General features: G+C 37.8%; 1 long non-coding RNA gene across 1 annotated transcript; it reads right to left on the bottom strand.

Moving 5' to 3' along the window:
* Positions 1-384: 384 nt before the first annotated feature.
* On the bottom strand, positions 385-13,416 carry LOC148214631 (uncharacterized). The gene is made up of 4 exons (XR_015797845.1): positions 13,237-13,416; positions 11,944-12,016; positions 2,798-3,075; positions 385-1,402 (listed from the first exon to the last, which is right to left on the bottom strand). It is a non-coding gene; the product is annotated as an uncharacterized LOC148214631 (long non-coding RNA).
* Between the last annotated feature and the right edge of the window lie 7,996 nt (positions 13,417-21,412).

Raw genomic sequence — 21,412 nt, forward strand, 5'->3', positions numbered from 1 at the left:
TTTACAAAATGCTCTCTGTGCTAAGGTGTTAAAAGATGCAAAGGAAAGAGGAGGATTGTGTCTACCTGATATGAAATTGTACTTTGCAGCTGCTTGTTTGGTTTCGATGAAAGAATAGGTGTTGCTGAGAAATAAAAGACTTTTAGACTTAGGACATGACCTGAGATTTGGGTAGCATAGATATTTGTGGTACGATAAAGTCAAGGTTAATGTACAGTAGATTTCAAAAATCATTATATTAGACGTACTATATTGAGAATATGGAACAGATACAAACCCAGGCTGTGCCAAAAAACATCTTTATGGTTCTCAGCACAAGAACCATTTTATAGACGAGAAAGAAAAGGCAAAGATAAATGGTTGACATATTGTGAGATACTAGAATTTTACCAAGGGGAATATAAAATAAAATCAAGAGAACAGCTGATGGCAGAGGGACATGGTTGTCAATGGTCTTCCTATTTACAGTTATCAGAAAGATTCAAAGTAGACAAAAGAATTCATGGTATTGAACAATGTAAGACAGAATTTGAAATGGAATTGTGTAGAGATGATGAATATGTAATTGCTAAAATGTATAAACTTTTATTGAAATTTGAAACAGAAGAACAGATCAAAGAATGTATGATAAAGTGGGTTAAAAACTTTGGTTATAATATACAGATGGAAAATGGGAAAACATGTGGTTGAAAGGATTGAAATTTACATTATGTTATAATTTTAAAGAGAATTTTTATAAAATTATGTACTTTGATATATGAACCAGAAAAATTATCTAGAATGTATAAAGGTACTTCAAATTTATGTTGGAAACATGAACAAGAAGAGTCATTTTATTATGCTTGGTGGATGTGGAAGCTAGAAAATGTTGGGCTCACATACATACAGTGTTTCAGAGGATTTTAAAGATTAATATTCAATGGAAACCAGAACTTTTTCTCCTGGGATTGATGGATAAACAGTTAAAAAAGAGCCATGGAACACTGTTTTTATATATGATAACTGCAGCGAGATTATTGTATGCACAAAGATGGAAAGATTTGGCAATACCTGCAACAAAAGATATCCCCTGAGGTTGATATTCCTCTGAGCTGGAAAAAGAACAGGTTGGTTGTTGGCTAAGGTTCTGGACTCCTTAGCAGCCACAGCAGAAATGCCCCTGGAGCATAGAACCTCTTGTTCACAGGGAAAGGGGCAGTCCTGTAGCAGGCCCATTGAAGCCCAGAAGGTCACCAACCCTCTGAAGATTTTGCCATGCAACACAGAATGCTTGTGTAGGAGGATTTGTTCAGTTTTCTGATGGAAGGCACCATTTTTCTGCTGAATCACCTGGATCCAACTTCAGCTAGCCTCATAGGCAAGCTAGCACCAGGATGGAGCTCCTGCTGTGTGGATAAGTCCTCTGTAAAAGATAAATAGGCTGTTTCAGAGCCAAGGCAAGGAGGCTGTAGGGAAAGACAAAGACTGGAGGCAGAACTCTGGCAGGAAAAGAGCAAGAAATTGCCGGGTAAAGTCTGGAAATCAGTGGGCTTTAGCATTTCCCCATAGCCTCAGAATTTAAGTTTGGGATTTTCAGAAAACAAAAAAGCAAGTACAGATAAAATTGAATCAGAAAGGAACTTCTGATCAAGGAATAGTTACTGGGGTAGGCATAAGTAAACGTCTAGTTAGTATTGTGCTATGATTCTTCTTTCGTTCTGTGTGTATTTAAGGTTATTTACTTGTGTCTGATAAATAATGTCCTCTGTACATGCTCAGTTCTTGGGTGGATTATGCAAAGTGGAACCTCTTTACATCAAAATGGTTTCAAACAAGAGCAGTAAAGAGCAAAGCAATACCATCTTACAGTCTGCTCAGAAATTTTCAATTCTCCTTTGCAATACTCTTGGGGAGATTCTTTTAGACACTATCTGTAATTTTAGTAGTGCTATAAATTTATTTACCCCAGTCTTGATTATTTTTTCTTATATACTTAAAGCAATGAAAGGATTATTACACTCTTTTTAATTTTTAAAAGTAATTATATCTATTGTTTCAAGACTGATCTGTCTTCAAAGGAGAGGGAGCTAATTTCCCTAGTCACACATCTCCCGCTCCAGGCCTAGGAAGTGGCACTATAGAACTTATTTCATTTTTATCTCCTTTATTTTTCTGTTATTTGCCATAAGAATATAAACAATGAGATCCCTATACAGTATGCCTCAAAAACCATGTTAAAGGGGAGACTGTCAGGTAAAGGCATCCCCTTGGATGAAAGATGGGGAAGCAGGAACCACCCAGCAGCTATCCTGAAGCCAAAAGGTGGGGTCTGGGTGTGTAAAATCTAGAGGACCTCTGATAGAGATCACTGAGATCTTCCATCTTTCATCCTACAGGCTCAGAGTTGCCACCAGAGTTCCAATTTCAGCTAATTAGTCATTTGGAAAGGGTGTGTATAGAGACAGGTTTGTTTTCTGTGGGTGCCAGAGTCGGATTCTATCTCCTTAATTTCTGGCTAAAATTGATTTTCTCCCCTGTGGGTCTGGCTCAGGTGGTTCCCAGCGACTGTTTTAAATCATTCTGGCTAACAAGAACTAGTAGCAAACTTCAGTCTTTAGGTCTTTCTTTAGAAAGCCTCTGCCCTTTGGGATTTGAAAATGCCAGGAGTCATCTTAAGCAATGTATCCAGGATATACATTTTCAAACCAGTCTAAGCCTAGTATCTAACCCCCACAGTTCATGGATTTTTCCCAGATGAGCATGTGCCATCATCTTATCTCTTCTCAATTCTAATTCTGAAATTTAATTGGGCCTTCACCTTGGCTAGGTTGAATGCACTCCCCGCTGCAGTCCTGTGGAGATGGCATATAGTAATTCATTTTCAGCAGTGCTTATGCCCATGTGGAGGTGGCTCTGTGGAATTCCGAAGCAAGATGCTCCTTCGTTGCTCTCTTTACAGGGAATCTTGGAAGACATATATCTATCCCATTTTAAAGAATTACCCTGGTAGCGAGCACAAGGCTTATCTCTCACTTCTTCAATCTGACCAGGACTCTGACATATCTTTTCAGGTTGCCCAGTTTTGTGCCATCCATCCTGCATACAATTGAAAAATAGTACAAATTTTGGTGATTGCCACTGTTATCTGTATTATTGCTACTTCATTGATTTATTTTCTGTAATTTTATTGTATTTTATGTCTATTTTTTAGTTTTATTAATTAGAGCTTTATGTGTTTTTATTGTAGGTAGTGTTCTCTGGCCTAAGAGCTGTAATAAAGGTTTTGATTTGATTGAAAAAGGATTTAAGTATTGGTATAAACAGTTTGTAACACTTTAATTCTCCTTTCCTTAGGTATGTTTTCAGCAGCAGCATACAATATTTTACAAGTGCCAAACAAAATAGTAAAAGTATAACGTAAGCATTAAAATATAGTTTTAATAGCAGGAAAATCTTCCCAAGCACGTAGGGTACAGCCAAATTACCTTTTGAAAATTAAAAGGTTTTGACCTTGTGAGTGGAACGGAGGACTTTCCTCGCTAGATAGTTTTATGACATTAGTTTTTAATGGAATATTTATCAGCAAATCTGTGATGTAACTGTAAATGAGGTCAATGAAAATAAGGAAGAACTATTGCCATCTGGCAGTTGTTGCCCTCTTACATGATATTGGCCCAGTTTCTAGAGACACAACAGCAGTCTACGTGCAAAACTAGTAATTGCTTTTGGTCATACATTGTGTTGTAAAATTGAAAGCTACGCCAGTGATTATACTCGGTTTGTGTCTATTACAGATTATTGAAGTAATTGTTAAAATAGTCCCAAAACTAGAGCTCTTATTTAAGTGAAGAGCATATATCTGCAGATTACTTTCACTTTTTAAAACTTAAAATCAGGACAACTCAAACAGTTGCGGGGGAGGGAGGTTAAATGTTACATGCCCATCATACCTATTTCATTTTTGCTATTTTGTATTTTTATTCCTCAACCAAATCATGGAATTCTATTTTAAAGTAAAATAAAAATCATGAGTTTCCATTGTTAAAATGTATCTCTTTTCTGAAGTACAAAAGCAAGGAAAAACATACATCATTTCTGTAGATGATGAATATGACCTGAAGACACCGTCATTTCAGAACTGAAGATTATGAAGTAATATCTGTCAGCTACTACTAAAGCAATTTGTCATGGCAAACTCATTGTTTAAAAAGTTGGTAGATATGAACTTAGTTGGATTGGACTATTTATTTCAAATGAGGCTATATGTTTAAAATTTAAATCAAAAAGTAAAAAGCCTTCCATGCATTATGACATACACAGAATATCTAGATCAGCTTTGAAAGTTCATATTCCACAGGAGTCTGACTTTAATCTGCTGCTGTTCACTTCAATTTTTTATCAGGTATCTTGTGGATCTCTGAGACAGGAACCATCCATATTTGCATTTTAAGATTGAAGCCGCATATTATTTGCCAACATATGCTATAAACATCCAACAGTTTTTCTTCTGTAAAGGAACTTTGGGAGGGTGAAATGGGGGCAGGAAAGTGTAGTTTTGCAGAAATTAATCCAGACATTTCTCATTGTAAATCACTCACGACTGTAGCAACATTGCAAAGAAAAAGCAACAGTCAGGATTTTACACCAAGCGTGGGTGGGCGTTGTTTCATTCTAGTAAAAGCAGAAATGGGAAAAATGGTCAGAAGCAGTTCTCAGTTTCTACTTTGGTGAAATCAAATTGAAAGTAGATTAGTAAAAACTGATGAAGAACTGTTCTTTGAAGTATTTCCACTGCTCAAGACTGATGGGTATTTGTAGAAAAATGCAAATCATTAGGAGTTTGTCATTTAACAAAAGTACATGAATTACTTTAAGTAGATTGACGTCTGTCATGGCCTCATCTAAGAAAGACTCCCTGGGGATTTTTCAGATTGGATAAGCCCATCAAGCCCCGTGCACCAAATAAACCAAGACAGGACCAGAGTTAGACTTCAATAGCCTGAGATATTCTGTCCAGGTCACTGATCTACACTCTTCAATATGTTGCTGAGCTTAATATCAGAACGTGGAGGGCCATGTTGTTCCTTGGGAAAAGATATTCTGAACAGTAGCTCAATATACTGTACCCAGATGATCTTGGAAAAAGACCAGCTTTTTCCATTTGTATGGAAAATTTATATATTTTTATAAATTGTCTCAGCTGTTCATGTGACTCTAGGCAACATGTGATCTATTCTATGTGTATTAGTATATTAAAATATCACATATTTTACACATGATATTTCTGTGTGTAAAACAAATAGAAAACAGTAAACAAGAACAACAGTATATATTATTATACTGAGTAAGAAAACACCAGAACCAAGAAATAAAATCACAGTATAAATGTAGGGTCACAACATGTCCTGTCATTTTTTAAAAGACAACAATTAGTTAGGGCAGAATAATTCAATAGCCTGGATGTCCTTAATGAGCCTCTGCTGAACAAGGGTAAGGATAGTTATGGCTTCCAACGTCAAGCTTTTTGTTTGGAGGCCAAGTAACCAAGTTCCCTTACTCCCTGATTGCTAAACCAATCTTCCTAGAGAATCCACTGTGCTGCTTAGACCCAGACTCTCACTCATTTCCCCTTTCCCTCAGTAGGACTCAGAGTGATTTGTCTTTGCCTTTCAAGCTGACTGTTTATTCTTCCATGTATCTTTTTGACTGTCACTCCTATGGAATTAAACCTTTGACTGAACAACTATGTATTTGCTTTTTCCAGGCCCTAACTCTGGACCAGGACCAGATATCTTCTTACACAACCTCATACTCAAGTTAAAATATATCCTGTTTTCAAGAAAAATGGGACAGTCTAGGAGAAAATATCCTATATGAAGCACTCAGTTTGGAACCTAATACCACATTTTTTAAAAAAACAAACATTTATCAATGTGACTTGTATCCCTTTCTAAAAAAATTCCAAGCTCTAGGAATAGGGCCAACATATATGACCTGCTGCAAAAACCCAGGAGACAACTAATGGCAGCAGAGACACACAAAACTCTCTTTGCTGCCATCTAGTTGTCCAGATGTTTGCAGGCCAGGTATGCTCTCTATGAAGAATGGTTAAAGGATCTGGGCATAATTCTACTTTTTATATATTACACAAGTATAATAGAAAAATCATATTGGCCATTTTACATTAATGGGACTGATGGCTACATTCTAATTTGCAATTTTTTAATCTGATTTTCAACTTTATAGCTTATGAAGGGTTGTGTTCTTTTATCTGTTATGGGTTGCCCATCATTTAACTTCATTGGAAGATCAGTTCCAGTAATTTAGGAGGAGGGAAATTTTTAGGAGGTAGGTAAATGGCTGCTGCTGGGTGGGGGTGCAGCATGGGTCAGGGAGGGTGCACGGCAGTGCACAAGAGGCGTCATGCAGGTCAGGGAGGATGTGCAGCGGTGCACAAGAGGTGCCACACAGGTTAGGTGCATGGCAGTCCAGGCATGGCTGGTGCAGCACAAGCACAGAGGTGCTGGAGAGGGTGCGTGGGTGGGGGAGACTTACCCCAATGACTTGCAACCTTCCCTGCCGGCTTCCCCACTGACTTTCTGGTTGAAAATGGCAATCACGGGGTGCTTGGCAACCAGTTGTAAGTGACCACGGGGTTGCTGGGATGGCTGTAACTCTGAGAACCAGTCATAACCACCATTTGTTCAGCACCATAACTTCAAACAGTCGCTGAACGAATGGTTGTAAGTCGAGGACTACCTGTATTGTCTTTGCAAGGAGGATAACAATTGTCTTTGCGATATAAATTGTGTCGCCTCCATGGCTGAACTGTTTTCTGCCTTACTGATGAGGCTGGTAACTGGTGTTGTTCTTACAGTTTTAATATGGGACAATTTAAGGGTAGAGACTGATAGATTCCCCCTGGCTGGGTCTCCCCTCCTATCAACCATCATCTGCTGGCTGGAAAAACAACTGCCGTCACTATCAAAATATGGTGGGACAGGCTAGAGTGCTTGTGGCTGAGTGTCTGGGATGGAAGTTTTAGCCTTCTTTCAAGTTGCCCAAGTGAGAGGTCACCAGTGTGAAAGTTTGCCATCAGGTGACCTGTCACTAATTCAGTACATGGGTCTACCACTCTTCTGGAAGGGTATGAAACCCATGTCCAAAACTGACCTAGGAAAGGAGAATAGATGAAGGATAAAGCAAGATAGAGCTGTTCTTGCACATTGGGTGTTCTCCCTCCCCTTTCATTACATACTCCTGTTCCCCCAACCTGCTAGCCAAGCTACTTTGAGACATTGGTTTAGCACTCTTTCCAGAAATAGTTTGAGTAATTGGTCACTGGTAAGAGAAGGACTGGCAGTCCTATCAGGCAATCTCCTTTCAGCTGTGTGCTGCCCCTTCCTTCTGTGACTTATCACATGAACTAAAATGGGAAACAGACAGAACTCTTGTCAATTTCATTCCATTTCACATAGGTACCAAATCAATCTGCTGCAAGAGAATGGCACTGTGGCTGTGAGTGGTCATAGTTAACAGCATTCAGGAGTAGCTCATGGAACACACAGATTGATGCAGGAGTAGGCAAAATAGCATCATAGACCCCAAAGTAATAAATATAGCAAAGAGTATGGCCATGTGAAAATCCTCATCATCAGAAGAAGCCAAGAACCAGTAATGCACTTATTTTGGACAGAACCAGCAACACAAAGCTAGCAGGAATCACTTTCTTTCCTGGCTTAAATTGATCTGTGTAGCAGAAGAATAACACTGTTAGATATAAGTCTAGTGGTTTTGCTTACAAAGGTCTACTCCTCTTCTAGAATGTCATTTAAACCGTGTGTATAAGGAAGCCACAGAATGTCTGGTTAGACATTGCCAGCAAATGTATCTGAGACTCAGGTATCTAGTCTAGTCCAAGTTAAAATGACAATGGAGGGTGAAGAATGCCAGTGAATGGAGAGAAGGGGTCATGCCCACAGCAGCCTCAAGTGGCCAATGGGAGTCGGGCAGCATAATCACCAATGTAATTAGATGTCATAAATTTTGTACTACAGTTTAAGGAATGTATCAGCAAACTAGATTGGATCCCACAGGCAGCAGCATAAACAATGATGGGGGTTTGGAAATGAAGTCCTGTGAGGAAATAAGTTATACGACTGTTATTTAAAATATGTTAAAAACTGGTACATAAATAATAGATCAGAGATTTCTCCAGAAGTTACAACTTCTATCAACATTCTCATATTATTAAAAAGAAAAAAGAAAATCTGTACATAGAAAGTCCTTTGGCAGTGAAACAGGTTGATTTTGAAGAAGATGGACTTTCTTTTATTCATTTTCTAAAAGGTTGCTGCAGTAATAGCCTTGTTTCATTGGCAGTCCATAGATTTGATGATTTCTTTGATTCTTTGTGCTCTATAGCCTAGTTCTTCTTGGGAGAGTAAACTTATGTCTGAACTGTATTACATCAAACTGTGAGTAGGGTAGAATGATGGAATGCCTTCCAGGAAAAAATGTGCATAAAAATAAGTCTTTTATCTAAGCCAACACCCTTTTCCTAGCATTTAGATTGCTACCAGACAATCCGTGACCCATTGGGTCATTGTTTCAGAGATATTTCCTTACCTAAACAGAGAAACAGAATTACTAAGGGCAAAAATGCAGTGAGAGTGTGAGCGACTTATGACTTCCTGCCAGCTTCCCCATTGACTTTCCTTGTAGGAAGCTGGCAGGAAGCATTGTAAATGATGATCACGTAACTGCGGCTGATTGCGGCAGCCCATTGGGTCATCATGTCAGAGATATTTCCTTCTAAACAGAGTTATCATGAAAATTAGTGGCCTTAATGCTTTTAATTACTCATTTATCATTATAAAGAGCATGCTTAAATTATTAGCATTTTTGTTTTTGCACTTTGGATTTTTTTTTTAATGAAAAAATGGATTTGAACTTTGTAAACTAAATGACGATTCAGTTTTAAACTTGATATAGTATTGCAGCTTTGATTATAACTGTCCCCTCTCCTACTTTCTTGGATTATATCCAAAGTATTTCACATCTAGCTTTTGATTTGTCTTTTCTGCACATCTGATTTTCTCTTCTACTGTACATACAGAGGTACAAAGTGCTATGGGTATATGAACTGAATTCATCAAGGCCTCACAATCCAGAATATTTGACCAGGAAAAACTTTAAATATAATACTGAAGTGAAAAGAAGAGACTGAAATAGTAAGCATGAACCCACAGACAGATAGACCTATGTATGTTAAATTGTTTTTTAAAATGTTACTTGTTTTATTCATTTGCATTAAAATTAAATGTGTACATTAAAAAAAAAACAGAAAGCTTAAGGTGGTAATTTGTCTAATGTTTCTAATTAAATTTTATTGTAGAATTGGAACTTTTCTAAAAAATTTTTTAAAATCCTGCTTTATTCCTCCAAAAGAGAGAGTTGTTGACTGTCATATATAAAATATTAAAAGCTTATATAATAACCAGTTCAATGAAGAAAAAATATATTAAATTTGCAGACTGGAATGTAGGATTTTGGGTACAATATTAGTGACCTATTTGAAAACTATATTCATTATACTTAAAGTTTAAATCCTGAATAGCAGAAATAAACTGCTAGAATTCATACAAACTGTTCCTACAAACCCTGTCTGTATGATCTAATAAGCCTGTAACCCCTTTTCCATAAATTCCATCAAATTCAGTGAAATTCACTGCTGAATATTTATCTTGTTTAAACCATTTTTACCATCCATGCTAATTTTTATAGAATTCATGGAATTTAATCCACAGACCCCTCTTTAAAGAAAAATGGCTTGATTTCTGCCTTTTTCAGCTCCTCTGACTGAAAAAACAGTTGCTGTTTGCAGTAGAGCAACTGAAAAACAGGAAGGCTAAGCCATTAATTTTCCAGTTTTAATAGTTCTGTTTTCTTAATCATTGTTATAAATATGTGGTATGTGCCATTAAATGCCATTCCCTTTCTCTCTGATGCGCACACTCACTTGTGTTGCAAATCATATTTGTATTCTGCCCTTGAGTTTGGCTTGGTGTGATGTGCAGATACCTCTGCTGCAGGGGGGGAAATGGAGAAAGTCCCAGGTAAAGAGCGCAGACGTGCCACAGGGGGTTGAAGGATGACTGCACACAATTTGTTGGGGGTGGTACTGCAGGGCATGCGGGGAAAGGGGGTGCGGGATGCATGATGTGTGCAAGCACAGGGAGGCCTGGAAAGGAGGGCGCTGGTGGGTGCATGTGTGTGTGTGGGAGCACTGGAAGGCCAGGGAAAGATGGTGCAGGGTACGTGTGAGTGTAGAGAGGCCTGGGAAGGAGGGCACTGGTGGGTGTATGTGTGCAAGTGTGGGAGCGCAGGAAGGCCAGGGAAAGATGGTGCAGGGTACGTGAGAGTGTAGAGAGGCCTGGGAAGGAGGGCACTGGTGGGTGTATGTGTGCAAGTGTGGGAGCACAGGAAGGCCAGGGAAGGTCCCAGAGGGTATGACCTTCCCTGCCAGCTTCCCCATTGACTTTCCTTGTGGTAAGCTGGCAGGGAGCATTGGAAATGATGGTCACATGACCATGGCTGAGCACGGCAGCACAGCAGCGCTTAAGTGACCACAACTTTCCCAAATCCCAGGGGAGTAATGGATCCTGGATTTTGGACACATTCTATAAGTTAGCCCATTTGAGGTACCTTGGTTCAAAAATTGTTGCCCTATGATGCACCCTTTCATTCAATTGAAGGTTACAAACAGACACGAGAGCTTTAGTAGTATATAGATGTGAAGGGGTTTCTTGATTTAGAACAAACTTCTCCTGTCTCCTGATCTGTATACTATCCAAATCCATGAATAATCACTTCAGCTGAGAACAACATTTATGTCATATTTGATTAAATATGTGTTACTAGTTCTAGTATATGAAACTTTTGCTTTACAACAAACAGTAATAACAGAAAATAGTTATTGAAGAAGTCTGGATGACAGAATAAGAGCCACAATTCTAGGCACATTATTTCAGTATCTGCAATGTTATCAGAAGTATTAATATGAAATTTGTCAGATCAGTCCTGTTCTAATAATTAATCTCAGCATAAGAAATCTGACATGTGCCCAAAGAAATGATCCTCCAACCTTACCAACACTTTTTGCATAACCAAAAATAGAGCAAGAGCCATAAGTAATTGCCATCTATTTCAAAGCAAATGTAAGCTGCTACCAATTTGCCCTCTTTACAATCAAAGTTTTGAGGTGTAAAAGTTATTATCAACCATTCAGAAAAAGCACATCTTGCACCAGGGTAGGAAATGTTGGAAGTATTGAATTATTTAGATCAATAGTTTTCCAATTTTTAGTTAATCCATTCCATTTTGACTTGTCTACTGAAGAATTACTTCAGATAGTTGTATATACTACTTGTACTACTATACTACAGTACTTGTATATTCTGGCATGTGTTATGATGCATTCCAAGTTCATTCATGATCTCTTGAATTTCAGTGTGTAAACAAAGTGTACATGTTAGGACACATCTGAAACTCTCATATGGCTTTGTATAAAGGAAAATTAACAATGATAGTAATCAATCTATATTTCGAAGCAGTGAATATTACAGCTGTGTCAACCTGTTTTTCTTCTTCCAAGGGCAGTTTGCATTATTGATCTTACCATACCAGTCTTCCTAAAAAACTTCTGTTCCATGGAGCATTGCTTTCAAACAGTAAGAAATATAAAATATTTCTTCCTTCCATCTTTACGCAAGGTGACCATTAAAATGCTTAAAGCCTTTCACCTTTATGGCTTTTGTGCCAAGTTGTATAAGAGAGCCGATTTGGCATAATGGTTAAGGTGTTGGCCTAGAAAGCAGGAGACTGTGAGTTCTAGTCCCACTTTAGGCTTGAAGAACTGGCTGGGTGACTTTCGGCCAGTCACTCTATCTCAGCCCAACTCACCTCACAGGGTTGTTGTTCTGGGGAAAATAGGAGGAGGAAGGAGTATTGGTATGTTTGCTGCCTTGAGTTGTAGCTGAAAAAAAAGTAGAATAAAAATCTAAAAAAAAAATTGAGAGAAAAAACTACAGCCTTTCAAATCTGTGTAATACTGTGGCACAATACCTCTTACAATCTGTTAAGCGTCAGAAATACAAGAACCCGAAGGTGGCCTTTAGCTTACAATTAAACATATGAAGATATTCATGTAATGTACCAAGGGATTTTTAAGAGTGGCAAAAATGTACAAAATTCAGCAGATGACAACTTACATCTGACCTTGTTTGGGCTCAGAAGGTTTTGGGTTTGGAGATTTCTAGGATGGGAGAACCCCAGGGCTATAGACTAGACAGGGAGCTGAAAAACATGCTGGAAACGGCAACAGGAAAAATACTTAATTACTTCTGTGAAGAAGCATCCATGTAGCCCTCAAAAGCCAAGCTAGACTTGGTGGTATCAATCCTTTTATGTGTTTAAAAAATCTAAAGTGATATTTCAGATGATATGGAAGTTGTGTGCTACTTTTAAAAATCAGTTGTTTTACTCAGGTGAAATACTGCATACTCCTTACAAAATCATACACCACAGTTATTTCTAGATCTCTGTTCAGCTTAATATAAAGAGCAATCCAGAATAGGTACGGATAGAATTTTCTTTACGCATTACTGCCATCTGCTGTAATTTCAACATAAACTCTTTGGCATTATGTGCATTAGCAACAGAGAATCATCCCCTCTCTCGAAGTGTGAAAGTACAGAGACAATTTCTATAGTTTGGAAAAATAAATCCCTCAAATAATTACAGATTGCCATAACTTTATCCTTATTCCATTTTATAAGCTGGATAATTTTTTTCTGAACACACAAGAGAAGAGAAACTGCTTTTCATTAACTTACTTACATTTCCCATCATGCAATTTCTGAAATACAAATATGTTATTTCTTGATTTTGCTATAAAATACAAACTAATCCAGTCATCTAATCTAGTTTCTGATATACACTATAAATCACAAACCAGTTTTCCTTCTGATTTGTTTGTTAAAAATTAATCATCCTAACTTAAGAAAACCACATCTTGAGAGCTATATATAGAAACTGAGCAAGCCCTTTTTTCTGGCTGGTCCGAAAGTAGTGGGTTACCAGAAATTATTACTGTTAGTTTCACTAACCCTTCTAAGTTCCACCCCACTGCTAACCTTGACTGGTCTTTTGGTTCCCTACGCCCCCTAAAGAACCAGTTTTTCTAAATCTACTTACCTTGACCTCTAGTTTTTCCTTGCAATCTGACCTGGAACTAACCTATACATTTGGGTCAAACCAACTATGTGACGTATGTGTTTGTCTGATTCATATGTAGAACAATGGTGGAAACTTTCCTTTACATTCTGACCTCTCAGTGTGGGCAGATTCCAACAGTGATCGAGTTGACATGCTTAATCCCACTCTCCAGTCTTGGCAACTGAGGGCAGTGGGTGAAAGGAAAGAGGGTCACATGGCCATTTCTTTCCCACTGGCCTGAGCTCCACAAAGCTCTTCCCCCAACTCCTCAGTCACCCAATGGATCCCTTCCCCGTGATTAACCATTTGCTTTCTGCTATCTAGTTAGGACTGTGAAGATTTGGGATTGAGAGCAGGAGAGGTGGCAATTCTTCTGTCTCTCCCTCAATACTTTCCTGCTATAGCAACTTCTGAGACCTTGTATTTAAGCTACCAAGTCTGGGCTGCAAAAATTTGGATAATCACAAGACAAGACAGCAAAGCAATACAGAAACATCTAACTCTGCTTCCATCTAGTAATTTTGCAACGCAGATTGGACAGCCTTATCCCATGCAATCGGGTTTGTTAAAGATGAAGGGCAAAGAGTGCCTCTCTTCACTATATTTATGCCATGGATGGCAATACAGTTAATGGGCGTTTTATTGACCCAGACATGCTGAAGCCTTTTTTTTTTTTTTTGGAGGGAAGCATACTGCCCCCAATGACCAGATTCATACACTGCCATGATCATTGATGCAGCATTGTCATTAAAAGCAACAAGGTACAAGTAACTTTTGTAGATTATTTATTTATTCTACTCATGTATTGCTGAATCAATGTAGATTCACAGCAGTTTACAAAACAATCCACAAAAAATATCCACAACTGTTTAAATGTCCACTGTAAGTATAAATAAGTTTTAAAACAACGCATTACTAATCAAAAATAGAAAATTCATTAAAATAATGATGAAAAGTAAATAAAATAAAATCATACGAAAAGTTCACAATAAAAAACAATTTAACCAATTTCAATAAATTCAAGGTAAAGTATTGATTGGAGTAACAAACTATTCATCAGCTACTGAAGAAGGAAAGATCCTTCTTCAAAGTTTCCAGAACTGTAGGAGTGGAGCAAGGCTTAATTCCACAAGACTAGGGCAGCAACTGAAAAGCAGCATCTCCTGGCCTCCATTCCTGCTACTTCACAAAAGTACTGTTTGAAGTGCCTTTTTCTAATTTAGTGTGGTAAGTTACCTGAAGGCAGAGAGACCATAGTTGCAATCATCCATGCTCTCCAATTCATTCATTTTGGATTGTTGCTATGTGATGTATGTGAGGCTGCCCTTCAAGTGATCCAGGAATTTGGAAATTGGAGAAGAACATGGCTGAATGGTTATTAACTTGGAACAGATATTGTGACCCATTTATTTATTTACATATTTATTTATGAAATTTATACTCTGCCTCAATCCAGCTGGACACTAGGCAGTTTACAGTAAATAAAGTTCTGACACCCAAAGGCAGGGAGAAATCCCACTGTGAAATATGGCAGGGTTTTGTTCTCTGTTAATGTGCCTGGGAGAATATCAATCGCACATGAAGAGTAGAGGAATTGAATACAGTCATTACAAAAGTAGTTCTGATTGAAGTAATGTATTAAACTTCTACTTAAATGTTAATGTCTTCCAAAATATAAATAATATGTGTTTATCATACAAAAATGCTGCCAATCTCCATTTGTCCCTTATAGACACTTTGATACTATGAAAATTTGAGTGAGGCAGTCTTATCCATTTTTCCTGATTGCTTCTAATGCTGTCTATTTTCCAAAAGTGATTATCATGATAAAAATTCTTGAAAATAGAACTGTACTTTGCTTTTGTCACATTGATGACAAACTTTCTCTGCTTTCCTTTAATAACCCAGTTTGATCTATGAGCAATTATGCTGACCCTATCTGCAAATATTCCTAAAAATATTTTGCATTGTAATTTATTAAATGAATAGGCTGCCACATACCCCCCTATGTTCCTAAATGATCTTTTTGTTCTGCTTCCAGGACTGACCTCTTTAAGGGTTTAGAAATTCTTTAGGCCTCTAAGGTAATGTAATTGGGTGGAACATAGGAAACAGATAGGATAGCACAGATACTTGGTTAATATAGGAACAAAGGAACACATTGTGTTTTATTAAATAACTTAAAGAGGGGTTTTGAAACAGGTTCACTTATTTCTACATATTATCTCTAGTCTGCCAATCATCCCAAAATTATTCCTTAACCTGTTTTCCTAACAGGGGGAGCTGTTCTGAGGCTTGAACCCTGAGCCTCCCTCAAGGCTGCTGTTCCACCTGCATTTCCCAAATCCTTCTCTTAGGATGCCCGCTGTGGCCATCCTTTGATTGGCAGTTGCACCAATCACAAAGTCCTATATAAATCAATACTGTTATTTTGACCATGCTTCAGACTATTATCCTAACTAGTGAGACTAGTAGTTTTGCTCTGTGGCATATCTTGTTTAATAATATGAACATATGCTGGATCAAAATGAAATCAGATTCCTAGAAGAACTCAATATTATATCTAGTCCTAGTTACATTTCATCTCTTTTCAGCTTGATTTCAATCATTCCTGAAAGCAGAGGGATACAGATAACAGCCTCTGATGATAAAAATAAGCAGATTGACATAGAAAGCAATCCCCCAAATAGGTTGAACACAAACCATCTTATTGTCAAGTGAAAATCACACCAGTAGATTTACAATCCTTATCATGACGGTTCCTGTGGTATTGAAGGAAGCATGACAGAAATTCAGGTGGTGGTGACCCAGTAAGGGGGAAAACTGCATGCTCCAAAGCTTCATCTGGTGAATTTCAACCAGTCACATAGATTTCAAAGTGTTTACATTTTTATGTAATTTTTTAAAATCAAAAATTATTTATTTAAATAAATGAGAGCCAGTCTGGTGGTTAAGGCTCCAGGCTAGAACCAGCAGACTGAGTTCTAATCCGCCCTTAGGTATGAAAGCCGCCTGGGTGACTCTGAGTCAGTCACTCTCTCTCAGCCCACCATGTCAGGCTTCGGCGACAAGCCGGTGGGTCAATTTCTGTCCCAACCAAATGGATCAATATTTGGTTGATCCAGGGGGAAAAAAAAAGTGGGCCCTGCACCTGCGGGAAAAATGCTAAAAAGAAAAAAAAAACATAGCTTTTAAAGACACAGGAACCTTATTATAAGAAACATTTAAGACAACAAAGATATTCTGCTATGATTAATAGCTCGGTGGGGAAGAAAAGTTCTCTGTTGTTTTATTTAGTTCTGAGAAAATATTCTTCCTGAATTTATTTTAGAGAAAACTGATATACGGTACTCTCAACTCAAGACAAAAAGCAACTAGACATTTTAACTAATATTAACCCTCCTAAACGGGAATTGCGCTTCTGGAGAAAAGTACCAAAGAGCAAGATTTATAAAGCGGTTTTCAAATGAAACCTTTATTGTGTTTTCGCTTTGATGGATACAAATGTAATGAACTCTCCTACTGCACGTCAGCTGCAAAGCATCAGGGAATATACAGTACTAGTAAAGCAAGATCAGAAAAGCAAAGGAGGAAGGGGTGGGTATATTTGCTGCTTCGGTTTCTGCCTTATTTCTTCCAAACGTTAACAAACATTTATCTTGTACCTAACTCACCTACAGAAATTGCGCGCATTCTACTGATATCTATCTCTTAAGGGCTTAACCACGGTTTTGTTTTGCAGAATGTTGGCAAATGATCTTAGCAAAATTTGTCACAACTTATTATAAATCCAAGGAATATAAAGTCGGAAGTCGACCGCCTCAATCTATTCGTATTTTTCTATTTGCTGAAGGCAGTCTTTCATTTGCATAGAATTTACCCAGAAGGCACTTCTTTCTCGTTGTCTCTGGTATCAGAATTCTTAGAAGCAGGAGCCTTTTTTATTTTTATATCAACGAGGAGCCATCATACAACAAAGGAAAGAAGTATTATAACCTGGAAAGCATTTAATTAGCATAACAACTCCTAAGCATGACCTAAAATATCTGTTCTTAACGACTTTATATACAATTTGAGGCTCAGAATATCTTGGCTGGTCCGATTGCAGTGGTGCTTATAATTAATTGATCACAGTCAGTTACAGGTTTCTTTGTTCTTTCTCCACTCCCACTGCTTCACTTGACTAGTCTTTTGATTTTGTACTTCATCTTCAGTTCTTCTCCTTTTTAAAATCAAATTTATCCTAAACTCAAAATGCACTCATGGATTAAATCACCATAGTTCTTAACTGGTATATTTTAAATGGACAATACCCCTTCTCTTCTGGACTCGAATTTAGAACACACAGGCCCCTCATTAGCTGCCACATTAGCTCTTTCTGATTCACTGATCTGAGTACCATCCCCAACAAAAATGATTTTTAAGTGTACAACTTTAACTATAATAATGTTATTATTTTTATACATATATTACGTACACTGAACTCAGAGAAAATATTACTATAAATAATAAAGTACTTTTGTTCTTGTTTAGAAATGGAAGATTCAGTCCTCCACCCTACTGAAATAACAAAGCCACTCTAAAAGTAATGGGACAAAATTTTGTTTATTTCATTTACATTTGCTTATTTACTCTACCGCTTAGTGGAGAAAATAAATATAACAAACAAAATGGAGGCTGCACCCGTCTTTCTTTCCTGTCCTTTAGAAAAGACCAGGGTCAGACCCTTCTCCTCTCTTTACCTAATCCTGTTAGACCCTAACCCTGTCCCAGACAAAGCCCCCAGCAATCTCATCTAAATCATACCGCAGCCTCCTCACCAGCTCACAGTGCAGCCCTAACAAGGGAGCTGCATCCTAATAACAAGCTGAGAAGCCCCAACCTTCTTTCCTTCCTTCCTTCCTTCCTCAGTCAGCCTGGCGGCCTCAGCATTCCATCTCCTTTAACAACTGGCTTCCCCAGCATTGCTGCCCTCCTGAGAAGGGCTGCTTTGCCTAAAAATAGAAACAACCCCAGGTACACAGACAAGGACTTGGCTAGCTTCCCCCAAAGGTGCCAGCCAATCAGATCCCTAACAGAACTGAAGGGCATTATTTTGATACACAATTTTATATTCTATATATATACAATTTTATATTATATATATAATATATATATATGCTTCACATAATGTATAACCATACCTGTAACAGTGCACTCTATTTTATTTCTAAAGGGTTAACTTGCTTTTGTTTTGTAAAGAGCACTGGTTTCTCCCCCCGCCCCAATCTCTTTGCTGAATGCCCGATTGTCTTCGAATAAGCAATTAGCCGAGTACAAGCTCAATAAAAGTTGCCTTCTAAAGAGCCCAGCATCCCCCACCCCATCTCCCTTAGAACTAGGCAGATGCTGCAAGCCATAACTTAATTCGATACAAGGCTGGTGCTGGCAGGGTTTGTTGTACCAAGCTTTTTGCAACAGTTGTGAGGCCCTACATTCTAGAAAAAGATAAGAAGAATCTGGTATGCCATTCCCTTGGTAACCGGAAGAAAAAGTTACATTTAAGTTTACCTTCCTAAGAACCACCTTTCACTTGCTCAGACCGTCCCAAAAATCCCTTGTATGGGTATGAGGGGATGTACTATCTGATTACAGATTTAAATGTCTATAAAGCCTCTGATGTTTATTTTGTGAGGTGTGATTCCATCAACATCTCTTGTTAATGTGTTGATTGGGGTCACCCAGCTGTGTCTTGATCAAAATACATCTGCTATTCATCAGAAGTCTCATCTCAAGTCTTCTTATTGGCTTTTTATTGAAAATTGGGAAATAAAAGTGCCATACAGAACCATCCCCACCTTGTAGCCCTCAACTTCTATAAAAATATTTGCTTTTCCATTGTTTGGGGTCCCTTTTTCTTGTAACGCAGGCACCCAATTGTTGCAATAAAGCAGGCACCCAATTGTTGCAATAAACATGGTGATTCTTCTTAGTATTGGGCTCTGTACTTCTGAATTTTCCATGACAACCTTCATTCCTCTGACTTTCCCTGGTGGTATGCAATCCTGTCGCCAAGGAAAGACCATATTTTGGCTTATTGAAGTATACTAAATCTGGCTTGCAAAAATCCAGATGACTACTAGAGGGCAGCATAGAGATACAGACAACTAACTCTAGCAGTTGTCTGACAATTAGCAATCCAGATATGGTGTGCCCAAGTTAGCATGATACGTGAATGACAGTTTACTGATTGTTAGAAATATTTTAATGTGTTTATAAGTTGTGCTGAGCCTTTGAGTCAGCACGAAGTACGAAGTCCAGAGCTGTGGCTTGTGAATATTTTAGGGATTAGCATTATGTGATTAGGGAAATGTGTGAACCAGGTTAGTCAGACCCCATCCTGCAATTGAACATCATCGTCATCATGGCAAGGCATTTATTCTGTACCCCCAAGGTGCATTCAGACACAAAGATCATAACTGAAAGAACATAAACTCCAGGGTTGTTGTTTTTTAATTTCTATTTCATTTTGTGGTTTAGAGTGTACTACCAAATTCCAGTGCTAATAGCATCCCAAAGTTCCTTCAGTCACTTTTTTTCTGGGGTGTGTGAATCAGCCAAAATCCAGTTCAAATCCAGATTTTGAAGGTGGCATAATCTGATTTGAACTAAATTGAGATTTGATTCAATAAAAGATTTAACCATAAACTATGATGGGAAGGATTAAAATGCCTTCAACTATATTACTGTTTTGGCGGAATTGGATGAAAATGGCAGGGATGGTTGGCACTTTATAGAGGATAGACCTGTCTCATTTTAGCCAGGTATCTTTGAGGGGTCCATTGCAATACATCTTGACACGCACCTCTTAATAATGGACATGAGAAAAGACAACCCAGTGGCCTCCAAGGTGTCCAGCAAACAGACTATTAAAAAGTTGGGCAGAACTAATGCAAAAAGTTTCCTAAAAATAAAAAATTAAAAACTTTTTTTAAAAAAAGTTTTATTAAAGTCCAAAATATCCACTATCCTCTGACTACTTGGGTTTTCTGTTGGTTTGGTTTGTTAACAAGGTTATTCTGTGAATAATATGTTATAGGCTGCTTATCTGTTGTTTTACTTTATAAAAAGAAATCTTCAGGTATGTGTATGATCACAGAGTGTGTATAATATCCTGTACAAAGATATACCATGCATTAGATGCAGTAGTCTATCAGCAAGCACATCGAATAACTTATCCAATGAAGACATTCATTTACATGTCAAGACAGAGACCAACAACTAGCAGAAAGAAAAGAGACAAAGTTTTGTTTTGTTTGCTATTTTCAACAGAAAGTGGGGAAAATGAAAAGGAATGAAAGAGGGGGCTGAGATAGCCAAAGACAAATGCTATACAGAGACTAGACTATGGGTCAGATAAAAAGACCAAACATTCAGGAAGGAGAATACAGTAAAAGTTATGGACTTGAAGAAAGGTAGAGAACCATTAGGAAAGGGCAGACTGAATTTTAAAAGACGAACAATCAGTTTGAGTTTCTCTTTCAGAACAGGACTCCCCAACTGTTCAGACAGGCAGTAGGTGCAGTTTAAAAAACTGGCTTGTTACTTACATTTATTAAAGATAGTAATCATATCGCTTAGTCTCATGTTTTTCAATGGAAAGAAAACTGCAATGGTGTTAGAGTCTCCACAAAGTCATTGAATCCCTAAATTCACTTTGAATCTCTAAAACACTTCAAAAGATAATCTGATGCTTTGAAATTGATTAGATTTGATTCAAAGGGATGATTTGACTGAATCTACATCCAATCATCCCCTCAAAGCCTTGAACAGACCTGCTTTCAGAGACTTACAGAATACCAAAATACATCAGCTAAGAACAAAAGAATGGTTTACCTCCCATGTTTTTGTCTTTGAAAGGATTTCCTGAGGTGTGTTGAGTCCTCACAGCAGACAACGGGTGAATGAAATGGGATAAATTGTATACTGTAACTATATACCAAAGAAAGCGCAGTTTGAACTGTGCTTTGTCAGCAAAGCAGCCAATATTATCCATTGGTTAAACTGTTGTAACAAGGAATTTCCCTTGTTGTTGTAGCAGCTCATTTATTTATATCAACTTACACATATGTGTAGCAGGTGTAACAAGCCTATAAAACTGCAGCATTCACAAATC

Source organism: Python bivittatus, unplaced genomic scaffold (genome assembly GCF_059951505.1).
Source record: "Python bivittatus isolate LINGU-HERP-01145 unplaced genomic scaffold, Pbiv_v1 ctg000610_np1212, whole genome shotgun sequence".
Taxonomy (NCBI): Eukaryota; Metazoa; Chordata; class Lepidosauria; order Squamata; family Pythonidae; genus Python; species Python bivittatus.